General features: G+C 45.3%; 1 protein-coding gene across 1 annotated transcript in view; it reads left to right on the plus strand.

Annotated features, from left to right (window-relative positions):
* FGD5 (FYVE, RhoGEF and PH domain containing 5) overlaps positions 1–14564 on the plus strand; it is a 105341-nt gene that overhangs the window by 57625 nt on the left and 33152 nt on the right. The window lies entirely within an intron of this gene.

The raw sequence follows: 14564 nt of genomic DNA on the forward strand, positions 1-14564 counted from the left end.
TCGAACCCGGGACCTTTCAGTCCGCAGACCAACGCTCTATCCACTGAGCCAAACCGGTTTTGGCGGGTTTTACATGTTTTAAACGTTTGTGGGAGGAAAAGGTAAAGAAGAAGGAATGTATAACTGAACCATCTGTGAAACACAAAGCCTAAAATATTTATCTGACCATTTACAGAAAAAGTTTGCTGACTTCTGGTTTAAAAACTCACTCCATCCTTCCAAGAACCTAGTCAAAAACACATTCATCCACCTGTCCATCTGCCTCCATTCATCCAGCCAGCCTTTCACCCACTCATCTGTCCTTTCATCTAGCCATGAATCTAATGACACGTCTATGCAGCCATTTACCGTCCTCAGTTCATCCACTACTCTTATGTCCACCCATCCATTTAACCATCCACCCTTCTATTCATCCAATCATTCAACTCTCCATCCATCTAACTTATTCCTTTTGAATGGAACAACACAGGATGTACCATAGGTAGTGAGATAGGCTTTGGAGCCCCAAAGATGAAAAAGGTCCAGAACCTGCTCTTGAGTAGTCTTTCTTTTATTGTGGGGTAAATGTGGGGAGAATGACATAAGTCTGCAGGAGCGTAAGGCGGGGGGGGGGGGGGGGGTGGCGGGGGGAAACTTACTCTCCTTTGGCCTATCCAGGAAGGTTGGCAGAAGAATTGACACTGGGGTGGACTTTGAATCAGCGCACAAGGCCAGGTTCTAATGGAGGAGGGCACGTAAGGCAGGTGGTCAGCGTGGAAACACCCACTGGCCTGAATGTACATGATATGTCTGGAGAATGGTGCATCATCACATATGGTTAGAACATGGATACGTTTGGAAAGGCAGGTTGGAGGTGGAAACAGGGGTCAGGTGATGGGTCCAAAAACAGTATTTGGACCAGATTGAGAAGTGCTTAAAACGTCAGGATGAAAGGCCTATACTTTCCCTTGTGTATAGTGAGTCGTTGGAGATTTTGAACAGATACGGTTCCTGGATGCATTTAATCCTCTGTTTTCTCATCTAAAAAAATATATATATATATCCCTCTCCTAGCAGCAGCTAAAAATTCCTATCCTGGGTCCTTTATTTGGGCCAAGGCACTGAAGGCCTGTTCAGAAGCCAGTCTGCCGACTAGGAGAGGTGACTCTGGCAGTTATCACCGTCTGGCGCCCCAGGAGAAGTTCTTATACCTCAGAGGGCCCTACGTGATCGGGTCCCTGTCTGCCTCTCCTGTACTGTCTCTAGCCACAGAGCGAATGAAGTCACGTCTCCTGGCTTTTCCGCTTGCTTTTCCCTCCACTGGAATATCCTACCCGTGATCTTCTCATAGCCAGTTCCTCCTTCTCACTCTGGTCTCAGTTTAAGTATCACCTCCTCAAAGAAGAGGAGGTGCCCCAAAACTGAATGGCATAAAACAACCATTTTATTATACTCATAGGTTTTCTGGACTTTGGACAGGGCAAGGTGGGCGGAGCATGTCTCTGCTCCAAGATGTCTGGAGAAGACTTAAAGACTGGGGCTGACTCACCTGAAACCAATATAATATTTTACGACAACTGTAACTGAAAAATAAATTTTAAAATAAATTAATTAAATTTTAATTTAAAAACAAAGACTAGGGGTGACTTGATGGCCAGGGCCTTGGAATCACCCAGAGGTGCCTTCACTCACATGGCTGCTGGTTGGTGCTGGCTATTGTCTTGGACCTCAGCTGGGCTGTTGGCCAGAACACTTACTTGTGACCTCTCCATGTGGTCTCCGCATGGGCAAGTTTGGGCTTCCTCACGGCATGGTGGCTGGGTTCCAAGAGTGAGTGTCCCAAGAGCGAGCCAGGAGGAAGTGCGTGGCATTTTTATGACCTAGCCTTGGAAGTTATGTAACACCACTTCCATCATACTCTTATTAGTTGAGATAGTCACAAAGGTCCACCCAAGTTCAAGAGGAGGGAATGAATGTAGTCTCTATCACTCAGCAGGAGGAGTATCAAGCTCACATTGCATAAAGACCAAGTGAGATAGGAGATATTTCTATGGCTACTGTTGAAAATATACTACAGAAGTCTCCCCTAATAATTCTGTGTCAGTTAAAAATTGTATTTGAGCCCTGGCGTGTGTGGCTGATGGTTAGAGTGTCGGCCTACCGACCTAAAGGTCAGGGGTTTCAATTCCTGGTCAAGGGCAGGTACCTGGGTTGCAGATTTGATCCCCAGCCCTAGTCAGGGTATGTGCAGGAGGCAGTCTATCAATGTGTCCCTCTCACGTCAATGTTTCTCTCTCTCTCTCTCTCTCTCTCTCTCTCTTCCCCTCCCTCCCTTCTTTCCACTCTCTCTAAAAATTAACGGAAAAAATATCCTCAGGCGAGGATTAACAAAAAAAATTTGTATTTGAATGCTAGTAATAAAAACCCAATTATGATGGCTTAAATAATTTAGAGACTATTCTCCCATGTAAAATAAGTCCAGAAGTAGGAGGTCCAGGTCAAGTTTAGAAGCTCCACAAAGGCTCAGGGACTAAGGTTCCATCTATTTGCTGCATCCTTTCCATGGGTCCTCATGAACACAGAAGGCTGCTGCAGCTCCAGCCATCACATTCATGTCCCAGGCAGGAAGAAGGAGGTGGTGGTGGGCGGGGGGTGGTAGTAAAAGCTTTGCTACTTTATGAGTTAGTTCACTTGAAAAAGAATTCCCGAAAATTTCTCTCAGTGACTTCTACTTCCATTTCATTGCACACTCCTAGTTGCAAAGGAAGCCAGGTCAACTGGAAGTCAATTTGTCAAAGCTGGGTTCAGCTCAGTGGCTATACTTCTTGTGTGTTCATTCTGGGGCCCAGGCTGAAGGGGGAGCAGGTACCCTGGGGAGGCTCTTCCACGGTGATGGCAGGAGAGCTAGTAGAAACACCAGAAGGCTTCTAAGATTCCAGCTCAAAACTTGCTCTGTCCACATCCCATTGGCCAGAGCAAGTGCCATGGCCAGCCCAAAGGCAAGGGACAGGGAGGGATATGCTCTCTCCCACAATGAGTCTATGGCAAGTGTGGATGCAGGGAGGGTGAAGATCCGCAACTATACTGCCTCTTCTACACTCTCTCATGCTTCATTTTATCTTCTTCATTGCCTCTTTAACTACCTAAGATTATCTAAGGTATGCATTTGTTTACTTGTTATGTTGTGTTTTCATTTTCATTCAGTTCCAAATACTTTCTCATTTCTCTTGTGATTTCTTCTTTGACTCGTGGATTATTTAAAATTATGCTGTTTAATTTCCAAATATCTGAATTTTTTCAAATTTCCTTCTGCTGATTTCTAATTCTATTGTGGTTGGAGAATGTATTTTGTGTGGTTTCAGCCTTTTAAAATTTTTTGAAATTTGAAAATGGTTTATGACCTGGCATGTCCTGGAGAATGTTCCATGTGTACTTGAAAAAAGAATGTCTTTTCTGCTCCAGTTGGGTGGCTGTTCTGTAGATGTCACTTAGGTCAGGTTAACTGACAGCGCTGTTTGATTCTTTCGCACCCTTGCCGATATTCTGTCTTATTGTTCATTCATTACTGAGAGTGGGATATTGAAGTCTTCCGCTGTGATTTTTGAATTATCCATTGCTCCCTTCAATTTTGTCTGCTTTGCTTCATGGTTATGGGGGCTGTTTTCAGGTGCTTGTCTATGGTCTGGCTCCCTCACTGAGCTTGGAGCTTCTTGAGGGCAGAGCTTGACATTCCCAGTGGATTGTGATGCTCAGTACACCAATGGTACTCAGTAAATACCTGATGAGTGAGTGATGGTAGGGTCAGCCCTTCCAGCAGTCTTATCATTTCTTCAATCAAAAATATTTTCTGAGCACTTCCTGTGTGGCTACAGGATACTTATGGAGGAATGACAAGGAGAGGTCCCTGCCCACCACATGGTCTATGAGAGAGATGGGCATGGAAAAAAACAATATTAATACAGTGGTGAGGGCATACAGAAGCTGGGCTGTGCAAGGGAAACACCTGCCCTAAGTTTCTGGGGTCTGAAGAGGATTCCCGGAGGAAACATGACTAAGTTGAGATTTGAAGGCTGGGAGGAGATAGCCAGGTGAAGGAGCAGTGAGGAAGGCTTGCATCTGGCAAAGGAATCAGGATGTACGAAGGCCTGGAGGCCAGTTAGAGAAGGGTGTGCTTGGGAACTGAAAGAAATTCAGCCTGTCTGGAATGTTGTGAGTGAGCGAGAGAACGGTGAGAACTGAGGCCAGCAAGGTATGGGGCGGACATGGAGAGCCCCCTGAGGCATGTTTGGGGTTTGGGTTTTATCCCCTGAAGGTCCTTGGGGAGGCTGCGGGGTGATTGCAGCAGAGGTGATAATGGACTGGAGTGTTGCAGGCAGTTTTCAGGACTATGTGCTTGGTGATTGATGGACCGTGGGGTGCGTTAGAGGAAGGGAGGGGTCCACGCTGACCCTGGATTTCTGGCTTGCTGACTGACTAAGAAGGCAAGTGCTGGAGGGGCTCAGGTTAGGCTTGGGGAAAGATGATGAGTTCAGTGTGGGTCTTGTTAAGTGTGAGAGGCTCAGGGAAGACTGTCCTCGTGGTCAGCTGGGCATGGGATGTGCACAGGAAGTGATCAAATGTAGAGATGTTAACTGAAGCTCCTGGAGAGGCCCAGACTTCCCCAAGGGAGTGTGTGCAATCAGGCGAGGGCTCTCAGGTACCCTGAGGAGGAAGGAGGTGGTGCCCTGGAGGGTGTGAGCCTAGGGTCTGGCAGGTTTTCATAACGGGGGCCGGCCGAAGGGACTCGGGGAGGTATGGGGAGGACACAGCGCAGAAAGGCAATGGGAGGCTTCTGGGTCCAATCTGTGCGCATCCCACTCATGCACCCCTGCTTTCCTCAGTGGTAGTGACCACTTGAAAGGGTGTCAGGAGAGCCCAGGACAGAGCCAGACTTCTCAGACTGCTCGGAGGAAAAGGAGATTCATTCAGAGGCCCTCCCTCATCACTCTGCGGGAGTTTCATTAGGCTGTCGCCTCAGTGCCAACATGACAGGCCAGTGCAGGATCTGGCAGGATCCTGTTGTAATTTATGCGTTTACCTACCTCACTTGGTGTGCCATCAGTGTGCCCCCCCACCACAGTCCCCTCTTTCCTCGCCCAGCGGCTCTTGCTCCTCATTATGGTCAGTGTCCAGTGTCTCAGATGCTGTAGAGGAGTGGGGGGCAGTGAGCATGTGTTGACCTCTTAGGTGTGCTTAGCAGTTTATATATATATATATATATATATATATATATAATCTCATTTAATTGAACATAATTTGTGCTCAATAAATATTTTCTAAGATGACCAGATGGACCCCAAACTGAACCTCAGAGAAGATCACTTACCCAAACTCACACAGCCAGTGAGAAGGGGGGCCAGGGCTGTTTGACTCCAGAACCGAGAAGGGGAGGAGACAAATAGATGTGGAACAGTCCGGTTAGGTGGTAAGGAGCCCAGTGAGGGAGGAAACCAGTGTGAGTGCAAGGAATGCAGTCAAGGAAGGCTTCATGGGAGAGCGAGTTTTGAAATGGACATTGATGGACAGAAATTAGGAACAGACCTTCCAGAGGGTAGGAGCAACAGGAATACATGCACAGAGGGGCGGCTTGGGAATGTGGGGTGGAGTATGGGGTGTACAGGAAGTGGCCAGAGAGCTGTGTTTAGAGCGAACCTGAATGCCACGTCCCCAGGTGTTTCAAAGAGAAGCGTAGGAATTTGGGAGCCCTGAGGACTTGAGCAGGGAAGGTTGGTCTAGTAGGTTGAGTGGGAGGGAGTGATACTGGGGACAAAGTTTAAGCCCCAAAATGCTTGTATTTTCATTCAGTCCAGGAAAAAAAAAATTGCAGTGTGACCCTGCAAAGTCTCTTGTTCCTTCCTCCCTCACCTTGAAGTAGCTGGTGGGACTCAGACATTTTAGCCACAGACGCTTGTCTTCAAATAAAGTTTTACTCCCAACCTAGGAAGAGTAGATGAAAGTGGAGGTGCTTTGGTTCAAAGGCATGTGGAGGCCAAAGTTCGGGCTCCCTTAACCCTGGGCCTCCATGGAGCACAGTGTGAAAAATATTCATCTAAGTCAGTGGTTCTCAAAGTGGGTCCCCCAAACCAGCAGTGTCAGCATTACCTGGGAGCTGGTGAGAAATGCATATTCTTGAGCTCCCTCGCAACTGCTAAATAAGAAACTCTGGGGGTGAGGTTCAGCCCTGTGTATTAATGACATCCCCTAATCCTCAGGAGATACAGATGGACAGTAACTTTGAGACTCACAGACAGATGATCCTGTAGGGCCGCTTCAGCATGGACTCTCTGTGATTTTCTGCCCCCTAGAAGCCAGCATCCACTAGGACACTGATTCCCAAACCCTGGCTCTGCACGCGTACCTGGGAGTGTTAAAAACTACAGATGCTCATCCCACCCTCAGAGATTTGTATTTAATTGGTCCAGGGTGCTGCCTGGTCATCCAGAGTTGAAAAGCTCCCCAGATAATTCCAATTTGCACCTAAAACTGAGAACCTAGTGAAAAGTAGCAAACATTCACTCAGCACAGTTATAAACAAAGCCAGGTCAATGTGAGGGTAAAACCAAAGGGAATGAGACACATTCTGCTCTGCTTAGTTGGAGGGATGATAACAGAAATATTCAGAGTAAGTAAACAGCCTGACAATGCAAAATTTTGCCAAGCCATTGCTTTTCAGGCTGCGATATTTATAACCCTACCATCGGTGTGCAGTAGGTGCCCAGGAATACTCAAGGCCACAAGATAAACAGAGCACATTTTCTAAGCACGTCTGCTTTGCTCTAGATACATAATTTTAAATAAATTAAGTGGGGCATGGATATATTTTGGAGAATAATGTAAAATATGCATTAACTTTTAAGCTAAAATATGAGACTTCAGAGACATTCTGAGACCAAGGTGGCTCCCTTCAGGCTGTGACCCAACATTTCCGGAGGCTATAGGACACATGAGAGGACCTTAAACTGACTGTTGAAGTAACGTAGGAGATGACCTCTTGGTGGAGGTGGCATTTGAAGCAGCTTTGAAAGATAAGCAAGATATGAATCAGATGCCAAAGGCAAAGAACGAAGACAGAGGCTGGAAAAGAGGATTCATGAAAGCAGCAACGCTCCAAGTGTGGCTCTGGGACCAGCAACAGGAAGGAGCAGCACCTGGGAACTGGGGAGATAGTAAAATTACCCAGTCCCACCTTGACCTACAGAACGGAAACTCTGGGTCGGGTGAGCAATCCGTGCGATTTGAACTAGTTCGTCAAGTGATTGTGAGGCGCACTTAACTTGGAGAACCACTGGTATACAGAAATGAGCAGTCAGCCGCAGAGGTAGGCTGGACCAGCTTTTGAAGGACCATGAACTCCAGGCCCGGGATTTTCACTTGGCCCTGAGGTCTAGGCACAAATGAAGGTCTTAGAGGAGACATAAAAGCAGTGGGGAGCCCTGACTGGTTTGGCTCAGTGGATAGAGCGTTAGCCTGTGGACTGAAGGGTCCTAGGTTCGATTCCAGTCAAGGGCATGTACCTTGGTTGCAGGCACATCCCCAAAGGGAGGTGTGCAGGAGGCAGCTGATTGATGTTTCTCTCTCATCTGTGTTTCTGACTCTCTATCCCTCTCCCTTCCTCTCTTAAAAAGTCAATAAAATATATTTAAAAAAAAAAAAAGCAGTGGGGAAAAGGAGTGCTTGTTCTCTCTCCCCCAGGGGCCTCAGAGAACTGGTGGTTTAAAAAAGTTTTACATACAGTTGAATGAACAAATCTTAAAGAGAGGGCTCCCGTTTTTAATAACTGTGTGCATATGTGTGCATTTGTAACCACCATCCTGATAGAACATTCCCATCATCCAGAAGATGCCTCTCATGCCCCTCCTCTGTCAGTCACCTAATAGAGGTTACCACTATTTTGCCTTCCATCACATTCCATTGGGATAGCCTGTTCTTGAAACTCATATGAATGGAATCATGAATTATGTATTCTTTTGTGTCTGGTGTCTTTAGCTTAACTTAATGTGCGAGATTCATCCACGTTTTCATATATATATATATATATATATATATATATATATATACACACACACATATATGTATATATATATTAGTGTATATATATATATATACACTAGTATATATCAATATTCTTTTATATGGATATACTGTAGTTGGTATATCTGTCCTCCTGTTAATGATTATTTATTTGGGTTGTTTCTAGTCTGGGCTATTACAGGCAGATCTCAGAGATATTGCAGGTTCAGTTCCTTACTATTGCAGTAAAAGTGAGTCATAATCTTTGCTGGTCGAGGGTTTTGCCTTCCATTTGCCAAAAAAACACACACAAAAAAAACTACATCTGTAAAAGTGTATTAAAGCGAAGCACAGGTATGCCTGTATAAAGCTGTCATATCTTTTAAGGAACATATGCACTTATTTCTTCTCAGTATTTTACCTTGGAGTGGAGTTGATAGGCCATAGATTTGGCTTTATTATAAACTGCCAAGTAAGTTTACAAAGAGGTTGAAGAAATATATACTCCCACCCTGATGTGTGGGAATACAACTTATTCCTCAGGCTTACCAGTTTTCATGGCTAAGTAATATTCCATTGTGTGGCTAGACCACATTTTGTTTATCTGTTCTTCACTGGATAGACATTTGGGTTCTTTCCACTTCTTTATTATTATGAGAATGCTGCTATGAACATTTATGTACAAATTCTTGTATGAATATATGCTTATCATTCCCTTGGGTACATACCTCAGAGTGCAATTGCTGCATCACATGGTAACTTTTTAACCTTTTGAAGAACTGCCAGACTATTTTCCAAGTGGCTGCACCATTTTACATTCCCACCATCGTAATGTGAGGGTTCCAATTTCTCCACTTCCTTTCGGAGCTTGTTTTTATATGTATGTCTTTTTTTTTAATTTTTTTATAGCCATTCTTGTGGGTGTGAAGTGGTATTTCATTGTGGTTTTGATTTTAAATTTTCCTAATGACTAATGATGTTGGGCATCTTTTCATGTGCTTCTTGGTCATTTGTATACTTACTTTGGAGAAATGTACCTTCAAATCCTTTGCCCATGTTTAATGGGTTGTCTTTTTATTATAATTCTGTATGGAAGTCACTTGTCAGATATATGATTTGCAAATATTTCCTCCCATTCTGTAGGCTGTCTTTTCACTCTCTTGATGGTGGCTTTTGAAGCACAAAAGTTTTTAATTTCTAATTTCTCCGAAGCCTAATTTCTCTATTTTTCTTTTGTTGTTTGTGCTTTGTTGTCATATCTAAGAAAGCTTTGTTTAGCCCCAAATCACCAACATTTACTCCCATATTTTCTTCTAAGAGGACCAAGCACCCGTGGGAGAGGGAGTTTTAGCTCTTCCATTTAAGTCTTTGATTTTGAGTGTTTGTTGTTGTTTTTTTGTATAAGAAGGAGTCAAAGTTGATTGTTTTGCCTGTGAATATCCAAATAGCTCAGCACCATTTGTTAAAAAGACGATTTTTTCCCCATTGCATGCTTTTTGGCATCCTTGTTGATAATCACTTGGTCATAACGTGAAGGTTTATTTCTGGATTCTCAATTCTATTCCATTGATCTATATGTCTGTCCTCATGCCAAGACCACACAGTCTTAATTCCTGTAGCCTTATAGCAAGCTTTGAAATCAGAAAGTGCGAACAATCCAACTTTGTTCTTTGTCAAACTTGTTTTGGCTCTTCTGGGTCTCTTGCACACCCATGTGAATTTTAGGATCAACTTGTCAGTTTCTGTTAAAAAGGCATCCAGGATTTTGATAAGAGGTTGAGACGAGTCTGTATGTCAAGCTGGAGAGTGTTGACCGAACAATATTAAGTTGTGAACATGGGACATCTTTCTGTTTACTTAGGTCTTTAATTTCTTTCAACAGTGTTTTGTTGTTTCCAGAGTACAGGTTCTATGCTTCTTTGTTAAATTTATTCCTAAGCATTTTATTTTTTTCGTCTTATAGAAAAGTAACAAGAGTAGGAGTAGTACATTGAACAATCAAATTCCTCTTTTCCATATTCAGCTTTTAACATGAAGTCCAAATTATATATTTTTTGTATAGTTAGTACTATTTGTAGACATTTTTTTGGTCAATACTTTGTCCAGTGCTTTCTAGAGAGAGTGGAAGGGAGGAAGGGAGAGAGGACTGGAGGGAGAGAGGGGAAAGAGAGAAAGAGACAGAGAAAGATAGAGATAGATAGATAGATAGATAGATAGATAGATAGATAGATAGATAGAGAAGTGAAAGAGACCCATTGACCAGCCACCTCCATGCTCACTGACCCAGGCCAGAGATCAAACCTGCAACCCAGGCACATGCCCCCGACTGGGAATCAAACCCGCAACCCCTCAGTGTGTGGGAGGACACACTAACCACTGAGCAACACCTTTACATTTTAAGAAGTCTGTGCACGCCCACAGAGAATTATTTTCAGGGTTTCAAAGTACCCTTCAGTGATTGACCTGGCCAAGTGAAGTTGTGTCCCCTGTGCAGCTCATGGCTTGCCAAGGCGTTTGTGACATAGGGGGTCATGGTTGAGGTTGGTGTGTGTTTGGCCAAATGGGATCCCAGTGAATCCACTTGACTTTTGGCAGTGACATCAGTAGTTTAACCACTTCCAAGGACATTGTGTCTACCCACTAACTGTTCAGCCCAGAGAACATGGATGCTTTGTCACCCAGAAAACTCAATAGTGGGTTTGGAGAGGGGGAAAGTATTCAGGGGACAAGGCCCCTGAATGTGAGTTCCCCTCTTCTACTGCAAGCAAGCCCATTGTTCCTGAGAGCCCTGTCTGGGCCACCAATAGAAGGAAGAATTGGCGTGGGGCAACGGGAAGAGCTAGGGTTTGGAGTCAGGCTGATTTGGGCTCAATCTTGCCATCTTGGTGGCATTGGGTAAGTTACTTAATTTCTCTGAACATAATTCCCTTATTGGTAAAATGGAAATAATAATAATGCCAAAGTGATAGGCTTCTTGTGAGGATGAAATGAGAAAATGAATGTACAGTGTTGAGCATGCAGTGGCTCACATGGCATGTGTCCTCAGTAAATGTCAGCTGTTGTTATTTGTTGAGCACCTTCCTTGGGCTGGGTTCTAGGGATACAGAGATAAGTAATAGCCAGGCTAAGGAGAAGGAGGGCACAGAAGGAAGTATTCCTAAAACACGACAGAAGGCAGTCTGCACAAACCCTGTGAAGAAGGTATTTGTACTCCCATTTCATAAAGGGGGAAATTAAGGTTCATGGAGATGAAGGGACTTGCCCAGGGTCATACATAGGCAACTATCTAGGTAGACAAGGATTCGTTTGTGTTTTCTAAAGCCCTGTAAGGTTGCAGCAGGGATTCCACAAAGAGCTGGGGAAGCAAGTATGGTGAGAGGGGGGACTGGTTCAGGAAGGCCTCGGGTTCCGGAGGGGTTTGGATTGGACCCTGCAGGCATTAGGGCCAGTCAGTTCTTCCTCTTTATTGTCTCTAGTCCATCCACTCTCTCTGTCCCCTTAGCCAGACTCTGGTCCAGTTTCAAGTCTTGAACTCTCTCCTGCTCCCCTAGAATGGCCGCCTCACTGGTCTCGCTCCCATTCTGGCCACCCCCAGTTTCTCTCTAAACGTCTGATCGATCACATTGCTCCCCTGATCAGCTCTATTCAATAGTTCCCCATCACCCCCTCGGATGAAAAGCAAGTTCCTTGAAAAGTTTTCAGGGCCATGTAGGATGGGACCCCCTGCCTGACCCTCCAGCATTAGCATGTTCTAGTCCCGTGCACTTCTTTCAAGGGTGCACATACCCCCACACACTGCACCCAAACTGCACTCTGCTTCTCAGTTCCTCCTCTACTTCAGGGCCTTTGCGCATTGCTGCCCCTTCTACCTGGAACACGCCCCCTCTTGTCCCAGCATAGGTGTTCCCTCCCTGGCAAGCCTTCCCAGAGCTACGAGTAAGCCAGGTCTGCCGCGTATGGACTGCCGTGGCCCCTTGCTTTTCCCCACCACAGCACATATACCCCTGTGTTGAAATGATCTCTTTACTCATTTCTTTTCCCCCAGATTACAAACTCTTTGAGGGCAGAACTCTGAGGGAGCAGAAACTCTCTCCCAAGGCTTGATGCAGAGCAGGCATTCAGTATATTTGTTGAATGAGTAAGGGGATGAGGGCCGGGTATCTTCTACCGCCTTCCAGCCTGTGAGATGGATGCCAGGACCCCCAGGTGCGATGGTGGGTCAGAACTACTGAGGGAGCAGAAACTTTTCAGGGAGTGATGGATGGTGTGGCTGGCACTCAGCGCTTCCAGCCGATGCATGAGTTTTAAGAACGGATGTATGTGGCGATTCTGATTACGCTCCAGTTTTTTAAATGAGTCACGTTGATGATGGCCATCCTGCCCACTGGGACTGAGTCAATTTAGTGAGAATTAATTACAGACAAGAATCCAGCTTGCAGAGCAGTTAATATTGAAACTCCCTGGAGTATGATGCAAATGCAGCCGCCAGTCCTGTCTTTGCTTGTCCTTCTCGCCCGCTCCCTGCCCACCCCCTTTCTGTGGTGCGCAGGGCCTGGGCATCAGGATGATTGGATTCCGGTCTTGGCTTCCCCATGACTCACTCTCCTTTGCTGTTAAATAAGGGTCCGGCAGTCCATCAATTAGCAAGCATTAAATCACTCCTTCTCTGACACATACTCTGCCGGACCTGAGAAACATAGCAGGAAACAAAGCAGATAGGGTCCTGCTCTGAAAATGTCATGTCTAAAATATAATCATAACTGCCTTAAAGGACAGCACTTTACAGTTTCAAACATCAGGATGAACTCCCAGCAGCCTCATGCTATACGGTTAGCCCCATTTTACAGGTGAGGAAACTGAGGCTCAGATAGGTTACCGTTTGCCCACAGTCATTCAACTACTCTTGTGCTATAGTTAGGCTTGAACCCAGCCAATGAGAGAATATGTCGAAAGTCCTCTGTCCATCAGCTGCCCAAGCAAGAGGGGTTATTGTCCTCATCAGGATGTTTTCTTTCTTTCTCGGGGATGCCAGGGCTGAGAAGACTCTGCTGGGCTGGAGGCTGGGTCCTAAACATGGAGACTCACAAGGAAAGAATGGGAGGGTCCTCTTGCTCCCAGGTCAACAGAGAAACCTCCCCTGCAGATTCAGAATGATCCCGTGTCCTAGAGCCATCTGTGGGCAGAAATAAGAACTAAATACCACCTCACTCTAACCGCCCTCCCTACATTGCTGCCCTCTTATAATTCACACTTTCTCTGCCTTCTGAAACGTGCTTTCGGGAAGGGCTATGGTTGCTCAGATACAATGAGATTTATTTCTAATTATAGTTCAAGCATGTGGTTTCCACTTGAGGACACACATGCCTTCAGCCCAGAGAATCTATCCATTAATTACAGACTCAGACCCAAGAGTTTCTGACCTTAGTGATGGGCTAGAGGTTTCCCAAGACCTTCGAGTTTTACCAGTCTGGGGCTGGTGAGGGCCAGCCTCAGCAGGAACCAGCTCATCCTCCCTCCTTGGGACTACAAGCTAGGGTGGGCCGCCCTCCCCTTGTCCTCCCTCGATTCCTGGCAGAGCAGGTTGCTACAGCAGGAGGTCAGCGCAGGACAGGATGAGGTGTTCAGGAAGTGAGACCTTTGTAACCTCCACATCTGCTATCCTGTACGACAGCACAGGCAGCCTCCTTATAGACAATGGAGGGGCATGGATCTCCTGCCTTTCATGTTCCCTGGCTCATTCCCTGTCAGTCCCTCCCTTCCAACCTCCCTCTCTCTCCCTCCGTCTCCTGCTCTCACTCTCTTCTCATTTTTTCTTTATCTCTTTCCACCTTTCCCTCTCTCTGCTCCAATCCCACCTTCTGCCCTTTTTCCTAGCCTTCCCTTGTCACCACTAGATCTCCCCCTCCCCTGCACTCCTCTTCCGTGTGGGAGAAGACTAGAAAGACTTCTTGGAGGAAAGGCTGTCCATCCTCTCGGGCACTTTCCCCTTTTAGATCTCTACATAGAGACCTTTCTAGCAATAAAGACTGTTTAGCAATGGAGTTTACTGTCTTGCTCAGTAATGAGTTCCCTTGTCAGGGAGGCAGTCAAAAAAGGCAGAGTGACCTGAATGTTGTAAAAGAGATTTGACCTTCCTGATTTAGGCTGGACCACATGACCCTCATACTGAGATTTTCCCCAATATGCATTGCTCCATAATTCAAGTTCATTTCAGGATAGCTCATGTATTTAAAACTACAGACCTGAGCCTCATGCAAAAGCAGTTGTATTTAAAGATAAAGTATTTTTGTTGTGAGAAAGTTTTGCATTCTTTATCATTTGAATGTTTATTAAATTTAGTTTGATATTTAAAGTAATTAATTGTGATACAGAAATTTTAGAAAACAGACACAAGAAGAAAAAAAAATTATTCCTAATTCCATACTTCTGACAACAGCCACTGTTTTCATTTCACTCCATTTCCTTTTAGCTCTTTCCTTTGTTCATTTTTTACACAACCATGTTCGGGTGAGAAGACAACTCTGTGTCTCTTCTTG

This window comes from Eptesicus fuscus, chromosome 18, assembly GCF_027574615.1.
Source record: "Eptesicus fuscus isolate TK198812 chromosome 18, DD_ASM_mEF_20220401, whole genome shotgun sequence".
Lineage (NCBI taxonomy): Eukaryota > Metazoa > Chordata > Mammalia > Chiroptera > Vespertilionidae > Eptesicus > Eptesicus fuscus.